Here is a 13,361-nt window from a genome sequence, read left to right on the forward strand (position 1 = left end):
CTCCCTGTTGGTGACTTTGGCAGTCATGTTGCTTTCTTACCTGTCGTCACTATGAAGACAACTTCGTGTTACATTTTCGCCCTCGGTTAATGTGCTAGTTGACGACCACTCAAAAAAAAAGAAAAAAAGAAAAGAAAGAAAGCTGACGTGTAGGCTCGCCACACATTTTCATACATTCCACTTTTATATAACGACGAAACAGAATGTGTGCGTTTCCCCTCCCTTCTATGACAAAAATCTTAAGAACAATTTGTTACTTATGCGCCCCCCACCCTCTCTGTCTTCCAACCCCTCCCGCTGAAAATTATGAACACTGAGCCGCACTCACATTCTTGCGCACGGCCAAGCGAGGAGGCGCCTCCGCTCTCGTCCTGGGCCAATGGCGCACGCACTCCCCTTATCATACTTATCCCTGGCTGGCCAATGGGCGCCTCGAACACAGGCTCACATGACGCCTTTCTGTGCGCTCCCTGTCCTCTCAGCGCTCAATCCCAGCGAGTGCAGGCATCACTGAAGACCTGACACCGGCGGAATCGGACGTTCGCCGTCCTCGGCGGGACGCACCAGGTGTTGTGTTATGCAAACTTCACTGCCATCCGATGACGCTGTCACATCCCGTCGACGAGAATGACCCCTGGCTTTGTCTGAGGAGCACACTTGGCCGTCTCCAAAACGCAGAGTCACAGGGGCAAGACAATAACGCCCAGAAGTTATAGAAATGAATTGTAAGTATCGACAAAATTTTACTTCCCGTCTTCTATTCGCTTTAAAAAAAAATACGATGATAACAATCCTGAAACTATTTTATTTTCTGTTTGTAGCCGACTTTGCTTTTTCTTGATTAAATTTTTGTTGTTTTTAGGATTTGCGATTGCATGTGCCACTTTTGCGCCGTTTTCTTTCTGTCCCTTTCTTTTGGTTTCCAAGCAGAATTAAATACATATTTTTTAAACCACTTCATAGTCTTATTTGACTTTACCTGATGCTCGGATGGTGTTTGACTTCGCTTATATTTCTCCTCTTTTGACGTTCTTTGCGCAGTCTGTGAATTTGCTCATTGTGAATGTGGGGCTGTCTCAGTGCAGGGCCATAGCATGAAATATAGATAAAAAGCACAGGGTAAACCCGCTGACCCCGGGCAGGCAGGCAGACAGACTGTGCAACCGGTCCGCACGACTCAATGAGGACAATCGGGGGTGAGAGAGGGGAGGGAGAGCAGCAGCAGAAATAAATGGAGTACTTGAAGCGCACTGAAACAGCGCTGCACTTCACTTCAGCCCGCGGGGCAGGATAAGGGTGGATCTTCAGTAACGTGTTTTGTCTGTTCAAATGTGATTAAACAAAGAAAAATTATTTTAAAAAGTACTTAAAAAAAGGTAAATAATTATTGAAGAGGCTTTTTCTACTTAAATTCCAGCAAATTGAATTTCACATTCTGAGGTCACATCACTCATTGAACCCTTTTATTGATTGGAAATTAGGGGTGCTGGGGTCAGGTGGGGTGCAAAATTTATGTACAGGCAGGAGTCAAAGCAAAAAAAAAAAAAAACCCAAAAAGGTGCCTTCAGATTGTTTTTTGTGCTTTACGCCAAGGCAGGGGAAGGGAGGGAGAGAGTAGGGGACCGGGGCCATTTGATGTTTTCAAAAGGTTTCAGATGGCTTTAATTAGGACCTATAAAAATCTGTCTGCCCCGTTCTCTAAGGTAGCGCTGTGGAGTACCAGAAGGGAGGGGAACTGGCAGAGGAAGAAAAAAAAAGAAAGAAAGAAAGAAAAGCAAACCGACACAGAAAGTCGCTTCAGCAAAGGATCGTCTAATCAAATTTTTATAACCCTCCTCTTCTCTTCTCCCTGCTTCCCTCCCTTGCCTCCCGCCCTCCCTTCCTTGATGCTGGTGGTATGTAGGCAGCCCTCTTTGTCTGGCTGCTGTGTTATCCCCCCCCTCCATCCCCTACCCTCCACCAACCTCAAACTAACTATTGCCTACAGTTGGTCCGACCCCAGACACCTGAAGGCTAGACATAATGATCAAGAGAAGTTCCAGTCTGTCTGGAGCACAGCCAGCGGTGTTTAGGTTTTCTTCTTTTTCTCCTCCTCCTTTTTTTTCTTCTTCTGCTGGCGCTTCTTTTGCTTGCTCCTCATCCACAATCAGCTCACGCTATGTTTGAGAGTTTGCGTTGGTGTCTGTGTGTGTGTGTGGCTGGAGTTATGTTGGTTTTTTGCTGCTGTCACTGTGTAGCATATATGGATATTGGATTGACTGTGGGTGACTAACGGAGTTGCAGTCTCCGCGCTAAGGAGACATCAAAGACTTTTTCTGTGTTCTATTATATATGTGTGTGTGTGTGTGTGTGTGTGTGTGTGTGTCTTTAGCTATGCACCTATGTATATAAGGAGCAAGATTTCGGCTATGTTGATTGGTGAACATCCGGAAGTTTAAGTTCAAATAAGTTATATCACCTGGCTCTTTTAAAATTCATTACATCGATTGCGCTCGATCGCTGTTTTTCCTGTATCACCCAGAGGAATTCTGATGCAAAGCAAGATTTATTATTAATGAACAGGAACTGGGTCCTTTGATGTTAAAACAACAAACATAACATATAATTTCTGCATGATTATTCTATTTTTACCATCTCAAGGGCTTCAGACGAGGCTGCGAGACGTTGTTCATGGTTTCAGTTCTGCTGACTCGGTTGTCTAGTCACCGAGGTTATGACGAGGTAGCATCTGAAGTCTAGCAACATGAAATGCACAACTCCAATTAGAAGTTGGTGGAAGATATTTCAATAGATTAGATTAGATTAGATTAGATAGAACTTTATTAATCCCTCGGGTGGGTTCCTCTGGGAAATTCGATTTCCAAAAAAGCACAGCACCGACAGAAGTTACAGAGTTACAGAATATTATATATATATATATATATATATAATACACACACACACACACACACACACACATATATATAAATACAGAGACAATATAAATAAAATATACGAAGGGGATAAATAGAATAAATAGGAATAAAAATAAAAATAAAAATACAAGTGAATTGCACATTTCAAGTATTGAGTCTATTGCACTGTTGACTATTTACAAAAAGTATTGCACAAGGTATTGCACAGTGAGGTGAAGAGGCACTACAGCTTAGTTGTCCCCCCCTCCTTTGTCCTCCTGTTTCCCCTCCCTCTCCCCTCCAGGGAGGAGTTAAACAGTCTGATGGCGTGTGGGACAAAGGAGTTTTTAAGTCTGTTAGTTCTTGTCTTGGGGAGAAGCAACCTGTCACTGAACAGACTCTTCTGGTTGTTTATGGCCGTGTGCAGAGGATGTCTGGCATTGTCCATAATGTCCATCATAATGTCCATCAATATCTCTATATCTTTGACACAGTCATTTATGGAAGTGTCTTCCTTTTGCACGTCTTTGTTTTGTCGATGTGCGGTGGTTAGGGATTATATGGCGCGGCTTATAACTGGATAATGAGCTAGCTCGCTTTATGGAAAATGGCTGGTTGAAGTCTTTGTTGGGCATCAGTGGAGATTGTGGTTGAATGCGGCACTTTTGAGTTGTTTTTCCCATTTTTGATGAAGTTGTTTGTGAGAACATTATCCCTTTTAGAAGCTGGACTGGCTCTAAGAGCAATGTAATCTCCCCAAATGTGACATTTTGAGGAGCAAGTGCCTGTAAAATGTACACACAGTTTTCAGCTGAAATCCTGCTACTTGTCTGTGTGTGTGTTTTCTGAAAGCCGACTGTGTATTGTGGAATCAAGAAGATTGAGGTTGCCTCTTCTTTCGCCACCAGCCTTTTTGAAGAGGGAAGTAATAAAAAGCTCAATGGGTGCAACAGGCTGTTCTTCCCGCCCTCGTTTTGAAGCTGTCTACCTGGAGATGAATAGGAGGCCCTTTGTAATGAAAGGGGAGAAGAGAACATTTTATTGAAGGCTCTGGATGCAGGAGGATGCACTATAGCTTGTAGATGGCGCATTTGTGTCAGGTTACACAGTTGTACTGCCCACCAAACAATGATTTATTGACATATGAATAATTATTATTTAAGATTCTTCACGGGGGTACAATTTCCTCGACATATCAACATGAGGATCACGACTGATGGAAATCTATTAAGCTCCAAGTAGGTGAAAGGAGTATTATGTAAACATTATCAAATGATTTAGTTAAATCCTGCTTGAGCACCTTACCTGACAATGACGCCGGAGAACCACAAAGCCACAGAGTTTTCGGTAACCACCTTTATGTGTGAAGGAGTGAAGTCACAGTCAAAAATGGCGGAGTCATTCAATTACCGGCGTCCCCTTTCCTGGGAAAAGTCCCGAGTTGCGAAGAGGTTAATTGTTTTCGAATCTCCATCTGAGGGGAGAAAATGGGTGAACGGGAGGGATAATTGAGCTGCTGATAGTTGAGTGGGTTATGGATTACTGTGCTTTTCTACAGCAGAAAAAGGGAGGCGACCAGGAGGGGAAGGGGGGAGAAAGAAAAGGGAAGGAAGCGGTGTGAAAGGCCCGTGTTATGCGATGCAGCCGCAGGGGTCGTCTGGCCCTTCTTGGGAAGAGGAGAACTTCAATCCTGTTTAACCCGTGAGGTGACCCTTGGCCCCTCGCATACTCCCGCCTGCACCAGGTGCAAGCCCTCACTGCTGGCAGCTCATGCACACACTGCAAACTAATTTTTCACACACTCTGCAAGCACTGGGGGAGAAGCCATATGAAAATGTGGATCCCTTTTCACCTTTCCACCCCCCCCAAGCTTCTTTTTCTTCATGCCATTCTATTGTCAGGGGTTAAAGTTACAACCAGGATGGGAGGGGGGTAGCTAGAGCCCATCTTTCTTTCTCCTCTTGTAAAATGTGTTATAACTAAGAAAACGGGAGCCAAGATGATTCGACGTGATGTAATAATAATCACAAGAGTGTTAATCAGAGGGATGTCATGTATAATTACTGCAGTGTTTGATAACACCGCAGCAACCACCTCGGGCCATTAGCGAAAGTTTCCTGTTATTATTAATGGGCGTTAATAAAATACAAGAAAACCAGCATGGAGCAAGCCCTTTGCATGGCCCACTGGTTACAACACTGTAAGGTTAACGAACCAATTTACATACTTCCAGCTACCGTCTGGGTGAAGTGACAAGGCAGACGCTCCCTACTCTGTGCTGTTGCGTTATGATGTTCAATATGGAGGAATGTGTCAAGTCTGAGTCTGTTTCTTGATTGTGAAGTGAAAATCAGTGCTGTAGAATCTGAGGTGGCTGCTTTTGTTGTACGTGTTTAATTTTATTTGAACCCATTTACACATAGCTGAGCAAATGTTGTCAATTGTACCCCCAATCTCTTATCTTTTGGAGGGGAAAAAACAAAACGGTGTGAGTGGTGTCTTCTTGGCTTCAGGCAATGAGAGTCTTGACAGGGGCGAGCCGCAAAAATCACTAAAGATGATGCTGGAGACTGGGAGGAAAAGAGGATTAGTATCTGTCCACCATTCTACTATTTTCATCTGGGCGATCACATTACAAATAGAGCCTTCTCCAAGCACAGGGACAAAATGAGGTCTGTTGGTGATCAATAAAGCAGTGTGAAAGCAGAGGGATGTTATTAAAAAAAAAAGAAACCAAAGGCTCTGGCTGGCATGGCCATCATCTCGACCAGTCTGCTGGAATCAGATAAGGGAATGGGGCCTTGCAGGATGGGATGTTTGGCCCCTGGGCAGCTTGAGATGACGAATATCCCTGCCACCGGCACCCATTGCAGACTGATTCCATCTGCAAATGGGCAAAATCAAAATGTTTTAGGATCTTTCTGGCGTCTCTAAGATATTGTAATTGTGAAAGAAAGGCCATAGGTAAAGATGAGTAAATAGGGACCCAGTGTTTAATCCCAGTGCTGGATGTTCGGGAGAAACTACGCAGTTATTGCTGCAACTCCGCTATTGTCCTCCATTGGCTGATGGCTTTTTACCTCATGCTTCACTTACATGATTTAAAGAATATATAATCACGGCTGTTTTCCGATGACAGTGTGTCAGAGCTGGTGCGAGTGTTCGTCTCAGATTAGCTCTTTGTGCCACGAGGAGAGAGGATAGGCAGGGTGTGGGGTGGCGGAGCGGGGCACAATACCTCCACAATCCCAGTTGAAAGAAATCATTTGCACAATTTTATGAAAGCGGTATTTGTCCGGTTGGATGGTTCTATCAAAGCCCAACAGCCACGGTGGAACGTGATTTTTAAAAAAAAATGACATGGTGAGCTACAAAGCCGGCAACATGTCGGGTTACAGTCATTTCTCAGCTGAACGCTCTCCAGGTAAATGCAGATAATGCGCTCTCGAGTTTCTCTTTCTCTTTCTTTAAGAAGTCTCATTTCTACAGATGGCTCTGAGCTGACACCGTAGCTGCCAGAGCTTCTGTTCTCAGAGCTAAGCTTGCACAAAATTTATGTAGTGAAGATGAAAAGACATCATGGCTACACACTCTACGCCTGTAAATTAATCCCTGGAAAAACTAACTTGGAAAAGCAATGAGTTTCTTGTTCTTACAGTATTATCAAAGCCCTTTCCCCCCCTGTACTCACGCCACAGATGCTCTTTATCTAAAACACTTCACAGTCTCACTTTTAAGACTTTTCAGTTTGAATAAGATGGTAGTAAACTTTCATGAGAAAGGTAAGTGTGCAGCAGATGTAACTAGATGAAGCGTGTCATTTCTTTGGAATTTGTTGTTCACTTGCAGTCATAAAAGATGACTGGCTTCTGCCCCTGTTTGTCTTCAGTTTCAGAACCCCCCTCCCCATCCCCAACCCACCTCCCTGCAGCATTTCCTGGTGACTCACTTCTCTTCGAGCCATTTATGCTTACAAACTTTGTGAGGATGAACCACGCAATTCTTGCGTTTTATTGTCCACGAGGGACCATTGGGCATAATGAAGTTCTGTTTCCCAGCTTGAGTTTGGGAGGCTCATGATTACAAATGCTCCTCTCATTGTCTCCCATCATCTCCTCCCTAATTGAAGACAATATAACGAGACAATGGGGTCTCGCTCATCACTCTGCGTCAATGGCATGCTCTATGGAACGTGCCAGTCTGTTAAAAGCGCGGTAGTGGAGGTGGGCGGCACACATGTGGATGGATACTTGAATGTGCATGAGCTTGTTTAATTTGGACCAAGAAGAAGATGGACAATTAAACTACAGCTCCCAGTGGGGCTGTTCATTTTGGTCAGCTTCCCCACGTCATGGCTGCCTGCCCTTGTAAACGCTCCTGGATGTGTCTGGGTTCATGCCTTGGGAGGGGGGAGTTGGGTTTGTGGGCGGGAAGGTCTGTCTCTGGAGGGTTGTCTCAGACGATTAGGACAGCCAAGTGAAGAGAGTCCCTGAGAGCCTGGCCCCCTTCACCTCCCTAATATACTCTGAATAAGTTTGTCTATACCGTGCGTTTGTTGTGGTGATGGAGGCGGGTGGGGGTCGTGTCTGGCCATGGTTTAGTAGTGTTTGTCATCTGCCCCCTTGAGGCCTCTATCGGCTTCTTTGTCTGAGTGTCAGACGTGCAATGTCAAACGCACAATGTGCCTGTGCAATCAGGGCGTATTGGGTTAGGACGTGACACTGGAATTCATCTTCTTTTTTTCAGTGTTGACAAAAGTCAACTTACTATTTCTCCCATTAGTTGTTTTTTTTTCTTAATATACAATTTTATGCTTACTTTATGGACAAAAATCCACAATTCACCCAAATACTGATATAAAACCACTTCATAACAGCTGCTGCGTCAGATTTTTTCCCCCCTCCGTTCTTTACTTACATAACGCATTTTTAATGTATTTCTGTAAATGACTTGCAAGACATAGATATAAAGGGACTACGAGGATATTCTCAGAATATTATCAGTTAGAAGCATATTGTTATGAGTAAACAGTTGGCTTTGTTATGAGTCACTGAAGATAAAAAGGGAAAAAAATTGCTATGTTAAAGTGGTGCACGGTTCGGAAAAAACTCTTTACGGCTTTTTTTTTGCCCCTACTAATTTGAACAATAAGGTGTTATGCTTTTTTTCCCTTTTCCCCACCACTCTTAATCTTGATTTTATGTGTGGTTTCTTGAAAAGCCAACTGAGAGATGAAGGAGAGCTGATGCAAGCCTAGTTGACGCTGTTGTTTCGGTAACTTTTAGAATTTGCGGTATTCGAAAAAGATAAATTGAAAAGTCTCGATTCATAAAAAAGCAATCTGTGTTATGTCTAAAAGCATTAGCAGAATTTCCTTTGAATCGAGGCTTAACACTCGCTTCATAGCTGTTCATACAAACAGTCCTATTGTTTGGTGGCTACACACATAATCTGGAGACCAGTTTAGTGGTCTCAAAGGTGTCTCTATGGTTTCACACAGTGCATCTCTGTATGAAATTTGGAAGAAAGATTCATTCATCTCAGCACAATGACTAACATAGAGGGCACTGAGTCCCAGCCAAATATCACAAGTTACATTGAAAACAAACAAAATGGCCTTGCTGTATACTGAGGAGACAAAACGTCCCAATGACTGATAACAGCTCTGCAGGATTTGGGCGCTGTGGGAGAAATGGCCTCTGTGGCTTTGCATTCAAGTCATTTGGCCATTTGGAGCACCAGGAAATGACACGCATTCCTCATTCCCAGTACCAAAATAAACTCAAATCTAGCTTCCTGCTATTTGTACACAATTACTTTTTCAAATTTCATTGATAATGACTTTGTTAGAAAATGTGAAATTGATGCAAAACACTGGTCTTGTGATTAAGAGTTATTATTTCCAGACAGCTTTCTACCATAACATAATGTTCTGCAATATATATAGTTGTATGGTTCAGTAGTAAACTGATATGAATGGTTGTACAAATCTACTGTATCTTAATAGAGTGACAGAAGATGCTCAACATTGAACAAAAGCAATCATGCTGACTGTGGGAAACGTTTTGGTTTTCTAACGTAAAGCCTGCAACTCGGTCTGACTCAACACGGGACCCTGCAATGACTAATCACATGACAACTTAACGTTGCTTCAAATGTGCACGTTGTAAGAGTGTACCTTCCTGCTCTGCAGATGAGTAAATGCATCAGGAGTTTTGATGACACCCAGCAAGCTGTTCTTGATCACTTTAGCCAATGCAAGCTTTACACAAGTGGCAGTTTTAGGCATCTCTTCCGTTTGTGTGCATTTGACAGAAAAAAAAGCTTAAAAATCTGCCTAACCTGATTTTGGAAGCTTGAACATTTTACACTTTATTTGACTGCACCTTAAGGTGTATTAAACCCATTTTGCATAAAGATTTTTTATATCTATAACAGGGTGTAAATAAACACAACAGTGGCAATTAAGGTGTGTGTTTCTGAGCAGTTATGTGTTTGTGTGTAACTATTATCTAGGGCTCAAACTGACCAATAGGGAGATTTTCTTTGGCGCTCCTCCTGTATCCCCCTGAAGATGAGGGAGAAGAGTTGTGATACCAAAAAGCTGCTATTTATTCTGTGTAATCTGACATACATGTTAGACCTCCAAAATCAGATATCCCTCCAGGCTCTTGAAGTGATGAGAAAATAATGCAATTTATTAGAATAATGCTTACACAAAAACAAATGTAATAACTCCTTTGTTTATTTCCTTCCCTCTAACTTTTTTTTCCCATTGGAGGTAGAAGAAGGCAAATCCAGTGTTGATGATCTCTATGTGGGCAGGAAGCCTTGAAGGTTTGCATCATGTCTGCCACGTTCTACCCGAGGGCATTCCAGCTTTCTTACATGCTGAAATTTGCACACACACAAACACACGACGCTTGCGCACGCAAGCTACCGTTTTCCCTCACAGCGCAGCAGGAGTCTGTCTTCATCTGTCCTATTGATTAATGAAGCAGGCGCAGCGGGTGTCGGAGAGAGGCAGGAGCCTAGATCAAGGCTGTGAGCTGCATCACTGGCATAGTCACGCCACACAAGTGCACGCGCACAGGCGCTCGTACGCACACATTAGCACGCACTTTTGCTGTCTCTGTCATGTTCTCTCTGTGTCTGTCACAGCAGACACCGTAGACACAGGCGGCCGTGACACACATGCATACTGAGAGACATGACACACTTGTCATTATAGCTCACAGATACGCCACACACAAATTCGCTCACACACACTCGCTCAATGAATTAACGTGGCTTGGCTGTGCCGGTCGCCTAAGCTGGAAAGGCGTTTTCTATAAACATAATGTTTGTAGATTAGTTGGGGTTAATGATCCACAGCCTGTGTGTGTGTGTGCGCACATGTGGGTTTTTGGCTAAGTGTAAAAGGTACTGCTCTACTGTGCTGTCTCCCTCACTTCCAAATGAGACATCCCCCAGGCACCATTACAAGAGCAGTATTTATGCTATTAGGAAACTGGGTTTGCAGCTCCAGCAGTGGTACCAGAATGAAACGGCTAAAATTATGTCTCAACTAACCTCACTGGGCAGGGCCACTATTTTCTTTGCATAAATGAGAAATTGCGCATTGTGTACTTAGAGGCTATTTTTAAAAATGCCCTGTTGGAATATCATGCGCATTATTTCTTAGCCGCATAAATGCAAAAGCCAAGGAACAGAGCCGTTTTTCTTCTTACCCGCAAGCATTGGTTCATTCAGAGTAGAAATAAAGATCACAACTTCTCTTTTCTATTTTTACTTTGTGTTTTAAAATTAGCCTCACTGTTCAAACCAGAAATAGACCTTTTGTAAAGGCTTTCTGTAAATTGGGATTGGTGGATTCACTGAGGGTGTGGTCCCTTCCAGCCAACCTTCCTTTTTTCTCACAAATGGTCTCTTCTGCAATGCCAAATGGACAGATAAATAAGAGCAAATGACTGTCAGGCCCCTACAAAATTTTTTATTTACGTCCCCCCCCCCCTTCCCAAACCTGCGCTTATCCGCCTTCGCTCCCTCCCCTTTCTCTTCCCTGGCGTTCCTGTTGAGGCATGCCTCCATCCCGGCCAACCAGCATCATTCAGGTCAGGGTGAGGGGGCAAAAAGAGAAGAGGGGAGGAGGACAAACAAAGGAGCACTGTTACTGCCATACTAGAGAGCCGACACCAGACTGGAGGGGTGTGGTTGGAGGGGTACAGACGGAGAGAGAGAGTGTGACTGAGGAGGTTTATCATTAAGAAAAGAGATTAAAATGAATGGGAGGGGAGCAGGGGTGTCTGCTCTGTTCACAGTAATAAAGAGGACAAGCAGTGCCAGTCTTTTTTTTTCTACACACACATTTGGCACAATCTTAGCTGTGTGTGTTTGTGTGTGAGTGAGTGAGAGAGAGTGTGATAGGGGAGGGATGGGGGTGCATTGTTTTCTGGCTATTGTACAATATTTGCTTAACCCTCATGTTTTATCTGTGCAGCTGCATGCTACAAATGAGATGCAGAAAAGAGTGTGTGCATGTGCACAATAGTGGCTGTCACAGCTGTTAGCAATTTCATCACACACATGCACGCAAACAGATTTTTTTTTTTTACAATGCTTGTATAAGTAGTACAGCTTAAAAAAATCTAAATGTAACAATTGCAGGTCAAACAAGTCAAGCCGAGGAGAGGAAAGATGAAATAGACAAAGTTAGACAAACTGTTAGTGGCTAAAACGATCGTCATTGTCATCATCATTGCATGGCTCTTCTCTTCCACTGGTTGCCAGTCAGTGTTTCCTGACCCCAACTTGAACCTCATTTCCATTTGCACTGATCTTTCTGCTGAGTTCAGTATATCTCTTTTCTTCTGGGTTTTTCTTTTGTTCGGTTACTCAACACTTTGGAATTCCACATCACAAAACATATCTCGACTTCAAACACTTGCAGTTTTTAGGTCGTGAACTGAACCGATTTCTAATCACTTATCTTGTTCTTTAAATTCGCTGTATGCCATGAGTAAGAAAATGGTTACAGATAACTCAATTACACGCGAAAGCTGGTACTCCATAAGGCCCGTCTGCTTTGTGGAGAGTTTTATTTATTTATGGGTTTTGGGATTTTTTTTGAGTAGGCTCCATTCCAGTGAAACAGTTTCTTAACTGTTCGTATGCACTTTGTTTTTCTTCTTTTGCTCCGTCAGGTCGGGAAAAGAGCTGGAACGAGAAGAGGGGTGCTCACAGCGTTAGCCATCGATGCAGAGTGAAGGAGCGGGTAGAGGAGCAAAAAAGACAAGTGAAAGAGGTAAGGGAGCTCAGTTTACTCTGGAGGGGGGTTATATATTGTCTTGTCTTTGTATCTGTTACCTTTTCATTCAGTTGCCTGAGTCAGCTGTGCACCTGGGGTGAGTTTGATGTTTGCATGTTTTTGTGAGTTGTTTGAATGTGTCTGTTGTATGTATGTATGTGCGTGCATGTGTCCCTGGTGTCAGACCCCAGCCACCATTTGAAGAACACATCATCCTGTCTGAGTCATCAACTGCCTCCCGATCTTCATTCCCGTCTTTATCTTTTTTTCCTCTAATGATCGTTGCTCTCTGCTGATGAGAAACCCACCAGCACATCTGTGTATACTGATATTTATTTTAGGAATGAATCTCTCAGAAAAGTAGAAACTTCCTGAAAATGTTGTTTGTACCTATTAATAGTAAAAAAAAAAGTATTTTCTTAAAATTCTACAACTATTTAAAAATCAATGTCTATTTGTATGAAGGAACCATTTCGATCCGCACTGAAGAAAGGTTTCGTGGAATTACAAAGCCTCTTGCGCCGCATTTCCATTTCACGCCGTGCAGATTTGACTCTTTCTCTTCAGCGGCCATTAGACTAAACAGTCCTCTTTTCAGGGATGCCACCTTCGCCGTCTTAACTGCGTTTCAGCTGTTCCCGAAGTGAGCAGCCTCTCGGAGAGTAATCTTCTCACCCTCTCTGTGTGAGGCTGAAGGCAGCACTAAATCATTTTCCACCATGCAGTCATGGACAGAATGGCTGCCACCATGCACAGATAGGGGGATGGTTAGAGAGGAGAGGCGCCGAGAGGAAAAAGAAAATGTTGTTTTTCTCAGTTCTTGCCATCCTCTCTTCTGATGAGACTCTCTCTTCTCTTCTACATCAGTCTTCCACCCAGACTTTACAATAGCAATGTGTGAATTGTCTTCCAGTATTTTAACATTACCTATCAAAAAGGTTCCTTACAAAAGGCAAAAAATTCAATTCAGAATGCTTCACTTCATTTCACGTCAGCCTGATCCACCTTCTCTCTGATCTCTCTCTCTTAGTTGCTCTTACCTATTTCTCCTAACTCCTTTTGGTTCTTTCCTTGTTGAATTGTGTCACTTGTGTAGCTCTTCCATTCGAGTTCGCACTGCTGCTCTGACCTGATCTATTTTCTACAACCACCACCATTTT

The 13,361-nt window shown here is 43.3% G+C and overlaps 1 long non-coding RNA gene across 1 annotated transcript in view; it reads left to right on the forward strand.

The window, feature by feature from the left end:
- The first annotated feature begins 493 nt into the window (after positions 1 to 493).
- The window catches only part of LOC146558821 (uncharacterized), a 28,529-nt gene continuing 15,661 nt past the window's right edge, over positions 494 to 13,361 (forward strand). The window contains exons 1-2 of the long non-coding RNA XR_014888594.1: positions 494 to 725; positions 12,098 to 12,198. This is a non-coding gene — a long non-coding RNA (uncharacterized LOC146558821). The remainder of the gene's footprint in view (positions 726 to 12,097; positions 12,199 to 13,361) is intronic.

This window comes from Mchenga conophoros, linkage group LG15 (genome assembly GCF_057382185.1).
Source record: "Mchenga conophoros isolate Kocher_MC1m ecotype Shallow Benthic linkage group LG15, M_conophoros_male_GT1.1, whole genome shotgun sequence".
NCBI lineage: Eukaryota > Metazoa > Chordata > Actinopteri > Cichliformes > Cichlidae > Mchenga > Mchenga conophoros.